This window comes from Perca fluviatilis, chromosome 6, assembly GCF_010015445.1.
Source record: "Perca fluviatilis chromosome 6, GENO_Pfluv_1.0, whole genome shotgun sequence".
In the NCBI taxonomy this organism is placed as follows: Eukaryota; Metazoa; Chordata; class Actinopteri; order Perciformes; family Percidae; genus Perca; species Perca fluviatilis.
The window spans coordinates 3,125,139-3,137,869 of NC_053117.1; the positions used below are offsets into that span (position 1 = coordinate 3,125,139).

Sequence of the window (12,731 nt, forward strand, 5' to 3'; positions counted from 1 at the left end):
CGACACTGCTGTCTAGCCTTCCACATCATCAGTTGGCAATTAACCAGGCAGCCGCTCAGTGAGAGGGCCCTGCAGAGCTTTATTCCTGGATGTGTGCAGTGTGGACATGCTTAAATCTCCTTCTCTGGCCCACCTCTGCTGTTGGTGGTGAAGTGCATCAACACTTCACAGCAGCACTGGCTCATCACTGTCTCATAACTCAGCTCTGCTGGGGTTCAGGCCCTAATTCTGGTCTTCTGCTTTGCTTTCTGACACATTCCTTTGGGTTCGTGCAGTAAAGTAGTGCTTGGAATGGACTGTGCTGAAAAGAAACATCTTCCAACGCAAACAGTAAACATATCTGTTGGTAAATGTGCTGCCCAGCGGCCTGGCAGAGACATAGGCCGGAATAATGCAGCCCCTTGTTCTGTGTGAATGAAACAGAGTTGGCACTGGGGCAGCTCCACTGGCAGACGATTCAGAGGCAGAGGGCCTCCCGCTCTCAGGCAGAGGAGAGGAGAGGAGAGGAGAGGAGAGGAGAGGAGAGGAGAGGAGAGGAGAGGAGAGGAGAGGAGAGGAGAGGAGAGGAGAGGAGAGGAGAGGAGGAACCAGACCTGAGGGGGAATCACACATCCCAGCAGCAGTCTGCAGTTTGAAAAGTTTGCTGCTGATACAGAGATGTAATTGAGCTCAGAGGAGGTTACACTGTGCTGTAGCTACCTGTTAGGGTCTGAAATGCCCCCCCCCCCCCACAGAACTTGTGCCCATGGAAACAGGAGCCTGAGAAAATCATTGTGTAAGGTGCATTTTCCTACCCTTCTTTTCCCCTTTTGCTAACAGTAATTGGTTGCCAACAGCACTTGACTGTAGTGAGTTGAAGCCTCCCTCCCGGCAGGTCTTTAGCTCCGTCCAGAGAAGGGGGGGGGGGGGATTTTTTTTTTACCAGCTCCCTGCGCCAAGCCACCAGGGAGCTGGATGGTTTGGCCGTGATTAGAGAGCCGTTATGTGTCACACAAGCCTGAGCTGGGCCTGGCTCTACTCTTTCTGTGTGTTGTGTGTGGAAGGAAATGATTTTATCCGTTAGTCTCAGGCTGCTGATGACAAGGTGGGGGAGATCACCAGCTTCCTCCTAACTAGGTCACTGTGTTATTCAAGTCCAGCAGGAGACTGGAAGCAACAGAAGGCTGAATGTTTCAACTCCCCCTCACCCACCGCTGGAGATCGTGTTAAAAGATGGCAGAGAAAACTAAGAGAGGAAAAACACAGCAACCCTGATTTCATTTCTAGAACAAACAAGTATAACACACAAGAAACCTTTAAAACTGATTTAGCACTTTTCTGTTTGCCCTGATTTGGTTTATCCACTGGATCAGGTGCTGTAATGGGCCCAGTATGGATAATAAACTGTTAACTTCAACATTATACAAATCTCTAAAGCGAGATACCGATGAAGCTCTTTATACATTTTTAAGGTTTGTACTCTCTTGACACGCTGTCGTCAGTCTGAGGATCATTTTACAGAAATGTACCTGATGGCTGCCGCTGTTGATAGTCTCATCTGAAGTCGGGAGCCAGAAGCCATCATCATTAGCGGTCATCGACATGCCAATCAAGAAGCCCTCATTTTGTCATTTGAAACATTCATGAGACAAAATACAACTCTTCAGAAACAGCCGACTTATCTTTGGACAGCCTCAGTCAGCGGCTGCTGCTCGAGGTGCCGCTGGCTCTGAAAGAAACGCTAAATTGCCTGTAATAAGTTCTCTTCGCCTCTAAATGCAGCGCATCATCTTACACCACATTGGCTTTAGGTTAAAAGGTGAGAAACGACTCTGTAAGAAGTACAAGTGCAGTGAAGTGAAAGGATGTGTGTTACTTTGCTTCATGTAGTCACCTCTCAAACACTATATGACCATCAATAGGACAGGATCTATATTTGTCCTGACAAATTTGTACTTGACACAGAATCTCAATCCTCCATATGAAATATATACACTGGTGCTACAGCAGACAATATGTGTTAAACATCAACACCTTCTACTACTCACACTGTGGTTTCAGTCACCTTCATTACACTACACTGTTCAATGCAGAATGTTGCAAATGTATTTACATTATGTGTAACAGAAGAACTGTGTGCATCTGTATGTACTTACAGAAGACAATATGTGTTATATGCAGGAAAAAAGCAGCAGAGGGTTTTTTTTTTTCCGATCATGCACAACTAAACGAAACATGCAAGAATTAAAGTTTTTCTCCATTGGTTTGGCTCATTTCTTGAAACAGAAATTACATTCTCAAAACTCTAAGATCAACTGGCAAAACAGTCTTACAGTTCAGCACAACACTATAGCTCACTTGCAAAAGCTCATATATCTCCCAAAACTGTTCACTCATGCTTCAAAACTAAATTCATTTCCCATATAAAGAGTCAGTGCCACGAAAATGGCAAAGATCCTTCTCAATCGCTTTGGCTCATTTCTTGAAACAGACCGGACGTTCTCAACATGCTTGGTGCTTTTGCCAAAATAACCTGGATGGTTCGGCACAACACCATGGTTCACCTGCAAAAGCTCATATCTCTCCCAAAACAGTTCACTCATGTGTCAAAACTAAATTTCTTTCTCATTTAAATAGTCAGTGCCCCCAAAATGCTTCATCCCTTTGGCATTGTGTAAGCACTGCAAGTCAAAATGTTTGGATGTTTTGTCACTAGGGCAGAGGACCATTGAAATATCCCTCATGTCCACCTTTCAGTCTTAGCCCAGTGCTTCATTGACAATGGTTACTGTACTGTTTTTTGTCTAGCTAACAGAATACAATTGTGTATAAAACTGAAAAAAAAATAGGATTTTAGGGTAAGAGTAGCCTCCAAGGTTTGACATCACACATTGCACTCATACTGCCAAGGAAATTGTACCCATTTTTATTCACACACATAAAGTAACTTCCATACATCAGAGTAAAAAGAAAATGTATACAGCATAATATACTGTAATATAAACACACAAAACAAGGAAAATTATATGTAGCCTACAGTGCTGTAAATAAAGCTGGAGTTTCACAACTAACAGTTCTTCACTGGTCGCTGTCCTCACCCTCCCTCTCCTGGCCACCGTCCCCACCCTCCTGGCCATCCACACTCTGCTGTCTGTCTGGCCACAGATTCTCGTCCACATCACAGCATATATACTCCCTTGCAACGAGGGAAGAAACGGCGTGCATGTTGCAACCATCCCCTACACTGATCTCCTGTAATATCCTCACACGCAGCGTCCATTGCATGGAGCAGGGACCTCTGATCTTGAGCCCGATGCTCATACACTCTCCACCTCCAAGCGGAGAAATACTCCTCAACAGGATCGAGGAAAGGAGAGTAAGGTGGTAGGAACACCATGACCATCCTTGGATGAGTAGTGAACCAGGCCCTGATGAGCGGGTGCACGGTGGAAATTATCACATTTCCCATACAATGACATATTGTGGTAGGTGAGGCCCTACGAGACCTCTCTCATTTTCAGGGATCAAATCAAAATGAAGGCGGTCCAAGAAGATGAGGAGCTTCTGTGTATTGTATGGGCCAAGACTGGGGATGTGAGTGGCCACACCATTCTCAGAAATGGCAGCACACATAGTTATATTGCCTGGGACATCCACCGTGGCCCGGTGGCCAATAATATTACAGCCACGTCTTCGGCCCTTGGCCAGATTGAAGCCAGCTTCATCCACAAACACGAGGATGAGAGGGGTGTCGTTTCCTTCCAATGCCATTATTCTCTACAATAGAGTAAAAACTCAGTCATACACTACAGTTACAGACAATTACATAGGCAAAAACATAATACTCTCACCCAGGAAACGCTTGTTCGTTCCTCTGGAGTGTTTTTCAAAAGTTAACTAGTCGTTTTGGTGCCTAAACTTAAGTGTCATCGCAGTATGACGCTCACTTTTTCTGGCTAAACTCCACTACCACGGGCCCTGAAAGGAGTCTGGAGCCGGCTCACAGTCACCTATTGGCAGCTAAACAACTGCATCACATCACATATTCTGATCCTAGCAGCTGAGCTCTTTGGCTCTTCAGTTCATCAGATGCCTGGCTGTGATCCAAACTGAGCTTTAAGAGAACTTGTGTCCTATACTCCAAAGACTCTTTCTAAACACAATGTTAGATAAAGCTTTGTCGCCTCCCGAGCCAATACTGCCTCCCCCAAGGCCGCCCACCCTCGAAAGTGGAGTGCAGCCTGGAGGCATGCAAAGGTAATGTGGGGGGAATTTAACAATCAAATAGCTGTGAGGGGCTCGTGCTGCTGAGCGCCAAGGGCTTCCTCTGCCTGCAGCACCCTCCCCAGCTTTGTTCTGCCCGTTATCTTTGGCGGCAGATAATCCTGAATGTGCTGCGTGGATCACAGCTGCTTCGCCAGGAATCAACCACCAGCTCATCATGCATGTTAAACTCATTACATATTCAAAGGGAACTAAATCTCCTGCATATCTGCCCGCTGGAGGGCCCTGTGCATGTGTGTCTGCATGCATGCATCCGTGTGTGTATGTGTGTGCGTCAGCCTCCTTCTCCATCCTCAAAGAGGCTTTGCTAACGGCATTTTTCACCCCCCATTTAACCTTCCCCTTTCATCCCCCCCCCCTCCCCCCGTCCAAATCGAATCATGCTCAAAGACCTGAAAACAGTTTAACTTGTGGATTCTTTGGTGATGAGCTGAAACAAAGTATCTGTGGACACACACCTAACCGTGTTTGACATAGAAACAGAAAACAGGTCTATGCAGGGTTTCAGCATCCTGTCTTGGTTCACTCTCACCGCTATCATCAACTTGTTTTTCAGCTGCAGCAGGGAGATGTTTTCAGCTGAAAAGCTCTAAAAAGCATCTGTCCCCTACCTGCTCAGCAGCAGACAGCAGACAAACAGTCAGAGAGCAGCTGGTGAACTCAGTGCAGCATTCAGCAACTACAGAGACAGAGATCTCCATCAGGAGCTGGTGGAGACCAAAATAGAGCTAAAAGAAAGAACAATATTGGACTGACATTTGTCATTTTATTAGAAACTTGATACCAAATGAATGCTAATGTAGCAGCTTGTTAACATTACATATTGCTGAGATTGTCTTTAAATATCACAGAGAGAGCATTTTTGACTGCACGACCTGCCGAAGGTCTGCAGAGATAGCACAAAGAGCTCCAGACAACAGTCCATTAACTTATTTCAATTAATTAGTTACAAACCAGCTTTACAGATTTTCTGGCTATTGCCACAGAAACTCAATTAACAAAGATGGGATAAGGTGTATACTTGCTCAGTATCCCATCTAATTACACTATATCCCAGCCATCTTATTTGGATTTCTCATAAGCAGGTTGAGGGCTAATCTGGGCTGTTTAACAAACAAAATGTCAATGACATGGGCTTACTATGAAATGCAATAAGTGTCTGTTCTGAACAATAATAATAATAATGAACAAAATCTATTGAGCCAATCAGGAAAGTAGTTGAGTGTATCCCATTCAGTATAAACAAAATGTGGTTAGAGAGATAAAGGGAATCACTAGAGAATACAAAGAGGGAGCTCATCTGTCTGCTGCAGTGCATGACCTGTATGTTTCACCATAGCTCATTCATTTCATTTGTTTGCAGTACATCATATTCCTGGATCTGCATTGAGGGGATTAACAGCACATCGATCCACAGTGGACATGTGTTCAGCAATGTTAGGTAAATTAGTCCTGCTGCTAATGCGCTTGTTTGCATGCGTGGCTCAGTCAGTGGCCGTTGATCTATCTGCAAGTCCTCACCTCAACACTCCCCCCACTAATCCTGTCCCCAGACAGGCTGATGCCAGATCAGCACTGACTTCAGGCTGGAGGGACCCCCGTCTCTACAAATAAGCCCACTGGCCTGAGGATCAGCCTGCATAAGTCACCACTGTTTGTCAAGGCGAGGGTCAGACGCCTGAAGCTACAAACTACATTGTTTCTTTTAGCAAGCTAATTCATGATCGTTTTCTACAAGTCTGCACTTATTGAGCAGTATGTCATTCAAAAAAGGAAGCAAATTATCATTGTAAATCTAAATCTTCATATTAAATATGTAACTCCATGATTTACAATCACTTCTTAATAGTTTCCCAGCAGATTTCCTGGAAAGAATGATGCCATTTGGTGCTAACTATGGGTGAAATAGAATATGTGTGATGAAAACAGCACCATTTAGGGTAAACAGAGACACATTTCACATTTTGTGCATGTTCAGCTGACCAGCTGCCACTGACTAACAGACTGCCCCTACTTAATGGTATTAATTTATTGTAAGTGTATCCTTTTTCCCAAACAACATAGCTTTTCGTCTTGAAAATTATTTGGAAACAACAAATACCAATGATTGTTTTTTTAAAAGGATTGCACCCATACAGTGATGTACGCCGCTTTAGCAAAATCTGTTTTACTACTCCAGTGCTCAATGTACTGCATAAATATGACTATATGTTCAATGATCTGAGCTGGTTGAAACATGTGCTGCATTTTCTTTTTTTATATAAACTTGGAAGCCATGGAGCTGCAGTCTGATAACAGGGGACAGTGTACAATCAAACATTAACCTTGTATAAGAACAAAGGGAGATGCATTGCACCAGGTAGTAGCACAAGTGCTATTGTTCGCTGGGCAGGTATGGTAAAACAATAAATATCCAATGCAAGTGAAGTACAAAACATCAGTCACACACACACACACACACACACACACACACACACACACACACACACACACACACACACACACCCAAACACTATCATTCCTAAATGTGTACAAGTTTGTTGTGACAATATCCTGTTTTTTGACAAGATTTAAGGATGTGTACATGGAAAGAGCTGACTTTGGAGCGTATTCACGGACTTATGGCCACAAAAGAAAAGGATGATTTGCCCAACAAACTCTTGCGATTGAGGAGCAGACACACTCTTCCTCAGCGGTCTCTTCTGGAAGAGCAGTCTTTGCTAGTTTACAACTGATCGTGTGTGGGTGGCTTTTTGATGACTCGTGGTCCTTAATTGCTTCTTAATTGACTTTAAGTTTTCAGTCTCAATTACAAAATGATTTAACTTCTCTTTTTCTGAGCCATACACAGGACAGTCCCTACAGGACATTTGTTATGTACTGCTGTTTTAAATCAGCAACTCAGTTGTCGCCAACTGTCCATTTGGTATTACAGTAAAACTTCTTCTTTTACTTTGAATCCTCCTCATCTTTTTGTTGTTTGCTTGTTTAAGCCGCCACATTTTTTAGCTTCAATCCAAGGAAACGGCGGACGTGGCAGGTAGATTGGCAGTTTCACCTGCCAATGGCAAAGTTTACCAGCATTTGGAACATGGTCAGGTGTTGATTTCAGGCCCTTCATGTATTCATTATTGAGTGCCACAAAATAACCAGCAACATTCTGCCCATTTCACAGCTAAATCAGTTCATTATAATGGAATCGTCACAATCGGCGAGTTGAAGTAAATCTGCAAGTCTTTTAGATTGAGTTCAACTTTGACACGCAAATTCAAACGGTTTACCAACAGCAAGCTAACTGAAGGAACAGAGAGCTGAAGAAGCTATCACAGTTTATTAGCTCCTCTCATAACCCCTGCTCTGACAAAGTGTAAGCTGCTCCGTGGTTTGCAGACAGTTCGGAGACCGTACAAATAAATCTCTGTCTCACAGTTAGCGCGTCCCCTGGCTGTTGTTGTCTGTTACTGGAGTGAAGCGGTTAGCTTGCCAGCTACTGCCGTTCTTCAACTGGCCTTATGAGTTGTCACTATGTCACCGAGCTAACAGCCTCACGCCATCTTTCAAATCACATATTTTATTGTCAGATTTTAAATGCCTTGCTTAGAGCTGATTCACTAACCCACCTCCAGGGATTCAACCTTCCCAGAAACCAAACCTGCTTCTCTAATCTGCAGGCTCAGGGGACACCCTAAAAGACACCTGAATCTGTCAACATACACAAAGCTGTCTACAAGCCAGGATCAATTTCACCTCCTGACATTCGGATTTTACAGCCGCTTATTGGCTGCTCAGAGGTAAGCAGTGGCACTTTGTTGGTTAGGAAGACTGAGTGTGTGTGAGCAGAATAAAATGATGTCTTGAACAGAAGAGCAGAAGAGCAAGCTATTGAAAGAGAAAGGACAAACTGTACCAAACAGAAGTCAATACATTTCTATTGTGCACTGGGGTCATTAAAACCTCCAGACTCAGTAAATCTGAAGGAGCAGCAGAGATCAGAAATGCTGCACACTTATTCTTTATATAAATCAAACGGCCTTCTTCATCCAAGACGTCCCCTGTTCCCTCTGAGTTTTGAAATAGGTCAGATTACATTGAAAAGACGACATTTTTCACTTTTTTTTTTACACTTTCATTTACAGGACACATATGGACTGGGATTCACGCCACTCCAGTGCATGCTCAGAATTTCTATCAGGTACTCTTGTCAGCCCCCCCTTGTTCATCCTCAGTCAACATAAATCATCCTCCTGCCACCACCTCCACACTTTCCATCATATCGTTGTCCTAATATAATCCATTGTTTGAGGAGCGCACAGGAGAATCAATGTCCGATTATAGCAAACACACAGAGTAAGGCTGGGTGATGTGAAAGCCTGTCAGAGCGGTATGAACGCTGCAGGGAAATATATATATAGGCTACATCTGCTAAGCACAGGTCAAGGAGTCCAGAAAGCCTTTGATTACACTGCAAAGTCTTTAAAAATGCACAGGGGTCAATGGACCCAAACTTCAACGATCAATAGTGTGTCTGAATCAACAGCCTGGTGGGTTTGTCATGCCAGCTTGATTAGATTCAGGAGGAAAGTGGGTTGATGAGTAAACATGACAGCATCAATATTGCATGAGAGCGAACATCCAACGATTTCTTCCTTTAATGTCTGTAAGAGATCTGGGTCGAATCCTCGTGATACTCTGACATGAAAACGTTTTTTTTTTGTTTATGGATTAAAGTGCCACATTGAAAATGAACGTGGGACATAGAAAGTGTCAAAAGCAAGAAATAGTAATAAAGGAAAGCCAAACCGCAGAATATGAAATGTGCAGTCCCCAGTGTAAAGTCATGTGCTGTTGCTTTGCTGATACAACTGCACAAGTTCACCGTCAGAAACTAAATAAAACTAAATTACAACTTTTTAAAGAATCAACCAACCAAAAACACTAATCCATAACCAAATCCTGCAAAGAATTGAGGCTTCACCCCTCTGCCTGAATAACCCAGAGCCATAAGAAGAAGTGGAAGAGGTCTACCTTGTTTAAATGGAGCCGGGGCGATTCAGTGGCATTGTGAGTGCTGTAGCTGCAGGGTGCTTGTGTTTCCCCAGTGAACTGAAGCAGATGTCAGCAGAGACACCTGCTCTGGCTCAGCCTCCTCCTCCGCTGTGAGCCGGCCGGGTGTCGGGGGTCGCCGCCTGCCCCAAAATAAACCCATCGCTCAGCCCCCTGGCATGCTATTGTCTTAAGCACAGTCGCGGATCTATGAACTCATTAAGACATTTTCACACATTCTCATCAGTTAGATGAACACTCAATGTTATGAATAAAGGTAATGATAGCTGTTAACTCATAAGCTAAACTGCCGTTATAAGTGTCTTTATTGGTGCAAAAATATATTTATATTTGATAAATATATTTGATAAAAAAATACCTAAATTAGTGATAAGCATGAAAAGCATTCTAAGGAGCTTATAGTCTCTTATCCAGGGCTAGGTCCGGGTTAGGGCTGGGTGGGGGTGCAGGCCTGTGGTAGTGGCCGGCCATCTGTTTGGGATGTTTCATGGTGGGCTTGCATCAGCAGCAGCCATATGATTGATTGACAGTTGGGTAATCCAATCTCAGCTGTTCTAAGTGGGAGTTGGGGCAAGGATTTTCAGCGAGGAAGGATATCGAATCACGCAGCCTTCACAACTGCAAAAAAGAGTCCAATGTTGTGTTGGCAGTGGCGGCTGGGCACAGATCTCAGGCCATAGGTTGCTGCTTTAATCAGGCCCTAACCAACACTGACCTACATCCATCCTCATCTGAATGACAGATGTCCCCAGTGTCTTTGCTGCGGAGTAGTAGTATGTGCTCATTCTTTAGTGATTACTGCTGCACGCCACACAGCTCAGGCATCCACAGCGTCTACAGCAGAACAGACTTTTGGGACTCTGTGATGTAATGCTGCTATGAGCCGGATGATCATACTGCATACACTGAAACAGCATCACTACACAATAAGATGCTCTTATATCAAGGCCGCTCAATTTGGGGCCCACGGGCAAAGTACTTAATCTGATTTTTTACAGCATTGTAAAGCACAGTGCTGGTAAACTTCCCTATTAAATTATGTACATAAGTTTTATCTACAAAGAATTACAAGACTTACGGTTTTCTCTCTCTCTCTCATTTGCGTGCTGCAAGCTGTGTTAACGTCACTGGCTGACCCAAGTCAGGATGGAGCGATGGAGGCAAAAGAAAATCTAGTAAATCAGCTGGAGCCTAAAGTTGAAAGTTCATGTCTCCCACCGAAATTGCAAGTGCTAAATGACTTCAAAAGGCATTGAAGAATGTAATACAAGGTCTGTAATATCAGAGAAAGAGTATATTCAGATTTAAGAGCAGTTATTATTTTTTAAGTTTTATTTTAGACTTGGAATGTTAATTTTATATAAAATAAAATAAATTTTCACGTAACATCAACATTTATTTTTGGCCCATCCGGATACATGTTTGGCCCTTCATATGAAAGAATGTGGGCACCATATGGACTATGATTTCAGTCTTTACAGAAAGTAGATCCCACCTCTCATTTCTCTTTTGCCAGACTGGAGTAGCAGCTGGACAGAGTGGCCCTGGACCCCCATGGGGCCCACAGGTTCCAGGTTTGCCTTGTAGCAATGAGGTCGGCTCAAACGTCTTTACTAACAGTAGTTTGACCAAAACTATCTGAACTCAAGCTCCACTTTTCAAGCTTTTAACTGCATTGTGTGCTCTTCTCATGAAAAACATTAGTAAGTGGACCTTGAGTTCAGATTGTTTGAGAAAAATGTGCACTTTTTTTCTAAATAAGCTTCATACTGCAAGCATCTAATGATCATCAACCATTAATTGATTAGTCTGATCAACAGATTAATCGGGTCCGTGTAATGCTTTTCAGTTCATTTTTCAATGTAAAAAATAAAAAGTAGAACATTGTAAAATTGAATTCAATTATCTAAAATAGTATTTTTTATTCATCAGATCATAATATTATATATATATATAATTATAAAATGAATGATAAAATATATAATTAAGAAGTTGAAAACGTTATTTTTTTTCTATTTCTGTAATGTTGAATAGAAAATTACAAAATAGAAAAATACAAAACCAGAGAGTTTTTATTTCTATTTGTGCCTGAGAGGGCGGGCTCTACGCGTCTGAATCAATTCACTGTACGTCTGATTGGCTGGCCGGGGCTACTTGTCTTGCCTATGGTCACGCCTGTATTTAAGGATTACATCCAGTGTCATGGCCACCACAGGTCTGGTGTTGTAGCTCTAGTTGTAGTCTCGAGTTTTTTCACTCTAAATGCACATTTGTCAGAGGCGCTGACTCCTGGGGAGACTCTGTGTTTATGTAAATATATAACATATAGCTAGGCAAAATATGCGCCATTTGCATCATCTAATGTTACATACACAATGCACATAGAGTGGGAGTAACCGGGGAGCAGTAGGGGGATACAGGTCATCATCTTGCCACTGGGCCCCCAGGGGCCTCACACGAACGTCCAGCTAGGTTTAGCACGGTGGTATAGGGAGTCCATCCCTGAACCAGGTCAGCACCACCTGATGGGAGTACAGCTAGTTTACTGGGTTGTCTGTGTGCTAACTTTTTAAATCATTCATTTTACTTGGGTTTAAGCTTTACCAAAGAAAAATATGCTTGTATGCTCCCGTCTGTGCTAACAATTCTGACTCCAGCTCTGTCGGTCCTCTTACTCTATATAACAAATCATTTTCAAAAGCTTCTTTCAGGTCTATAAAGAGAAGAAGTATGGTGGGTAACAAAGTTAGAAATGAAAAAAATTGTAAGACAATACGTCTGACTTTGACTTGGCTGTGGTTGAGCTTCTGTTGCCTTTCACCCAGCTGTAACTCTGCTTTGCTTTCTTTGCTGTGACAAATGTTCATTCATCATTCCAACAGAAATCTGGCTCATCGGGGGGGGGTGAGGGGATCGCATCTAACACATCACACACCTGTGCTGTTGTTCTGCACCATAAAGGCAAGGTCAAATTTCACTCTGGTATTTTCAGACTGTGCACACAATCCATTGGAGGCCAGGGCAGAAATAAACTACAGAGGTGCAGTTTTTTAAACTTACAGTTTTTTACAATCACTTTGGCACTAATTTCAGAACCTTGACGTCATTTTTCAAATCTCTAGACACAAAACTCACAACCAATGATCAAAATACACATTTTTCAAAACTCTACCACTTTTTTCAATTGCTTGGATACAATACACATAAACCTAAGATCATATGTTCATTTAACAAAGATGAGCTGTTCAATATGACACAATTTAACATCAAAGTACTAGTATTTCTAAAAGTAATTCACACATTACATTTCAGATGATTGTCTATTCATTTCATTACAATCATCCAACTATCAATCCATACAGCTGCTCTAAATGATAAGTAACTGTTGCATTACTCTTACAGTT

At 42.8% G+C, this 12,731-nt stretch overlaps 1 protein-coding gene across 1 annotated transcript in view; it reads right to left on the reverse strand.

The window, feature by feature from the left end:
* tnc (tenascin C) overlaps positions 1-9,411 on the reverse strand; it is an 83,700-nt gene extending 74,289 nt beyond the window's left edge. The window contains 1 exon segment of the mRNA XM_039804414.1: positions 9,289-9,411. The gene's annotated coding sequence lies outside the window, so the exon portion shown is untranslated.
* Positions 9,412-12,731: the final 3,320 nt, after the last annotated feature.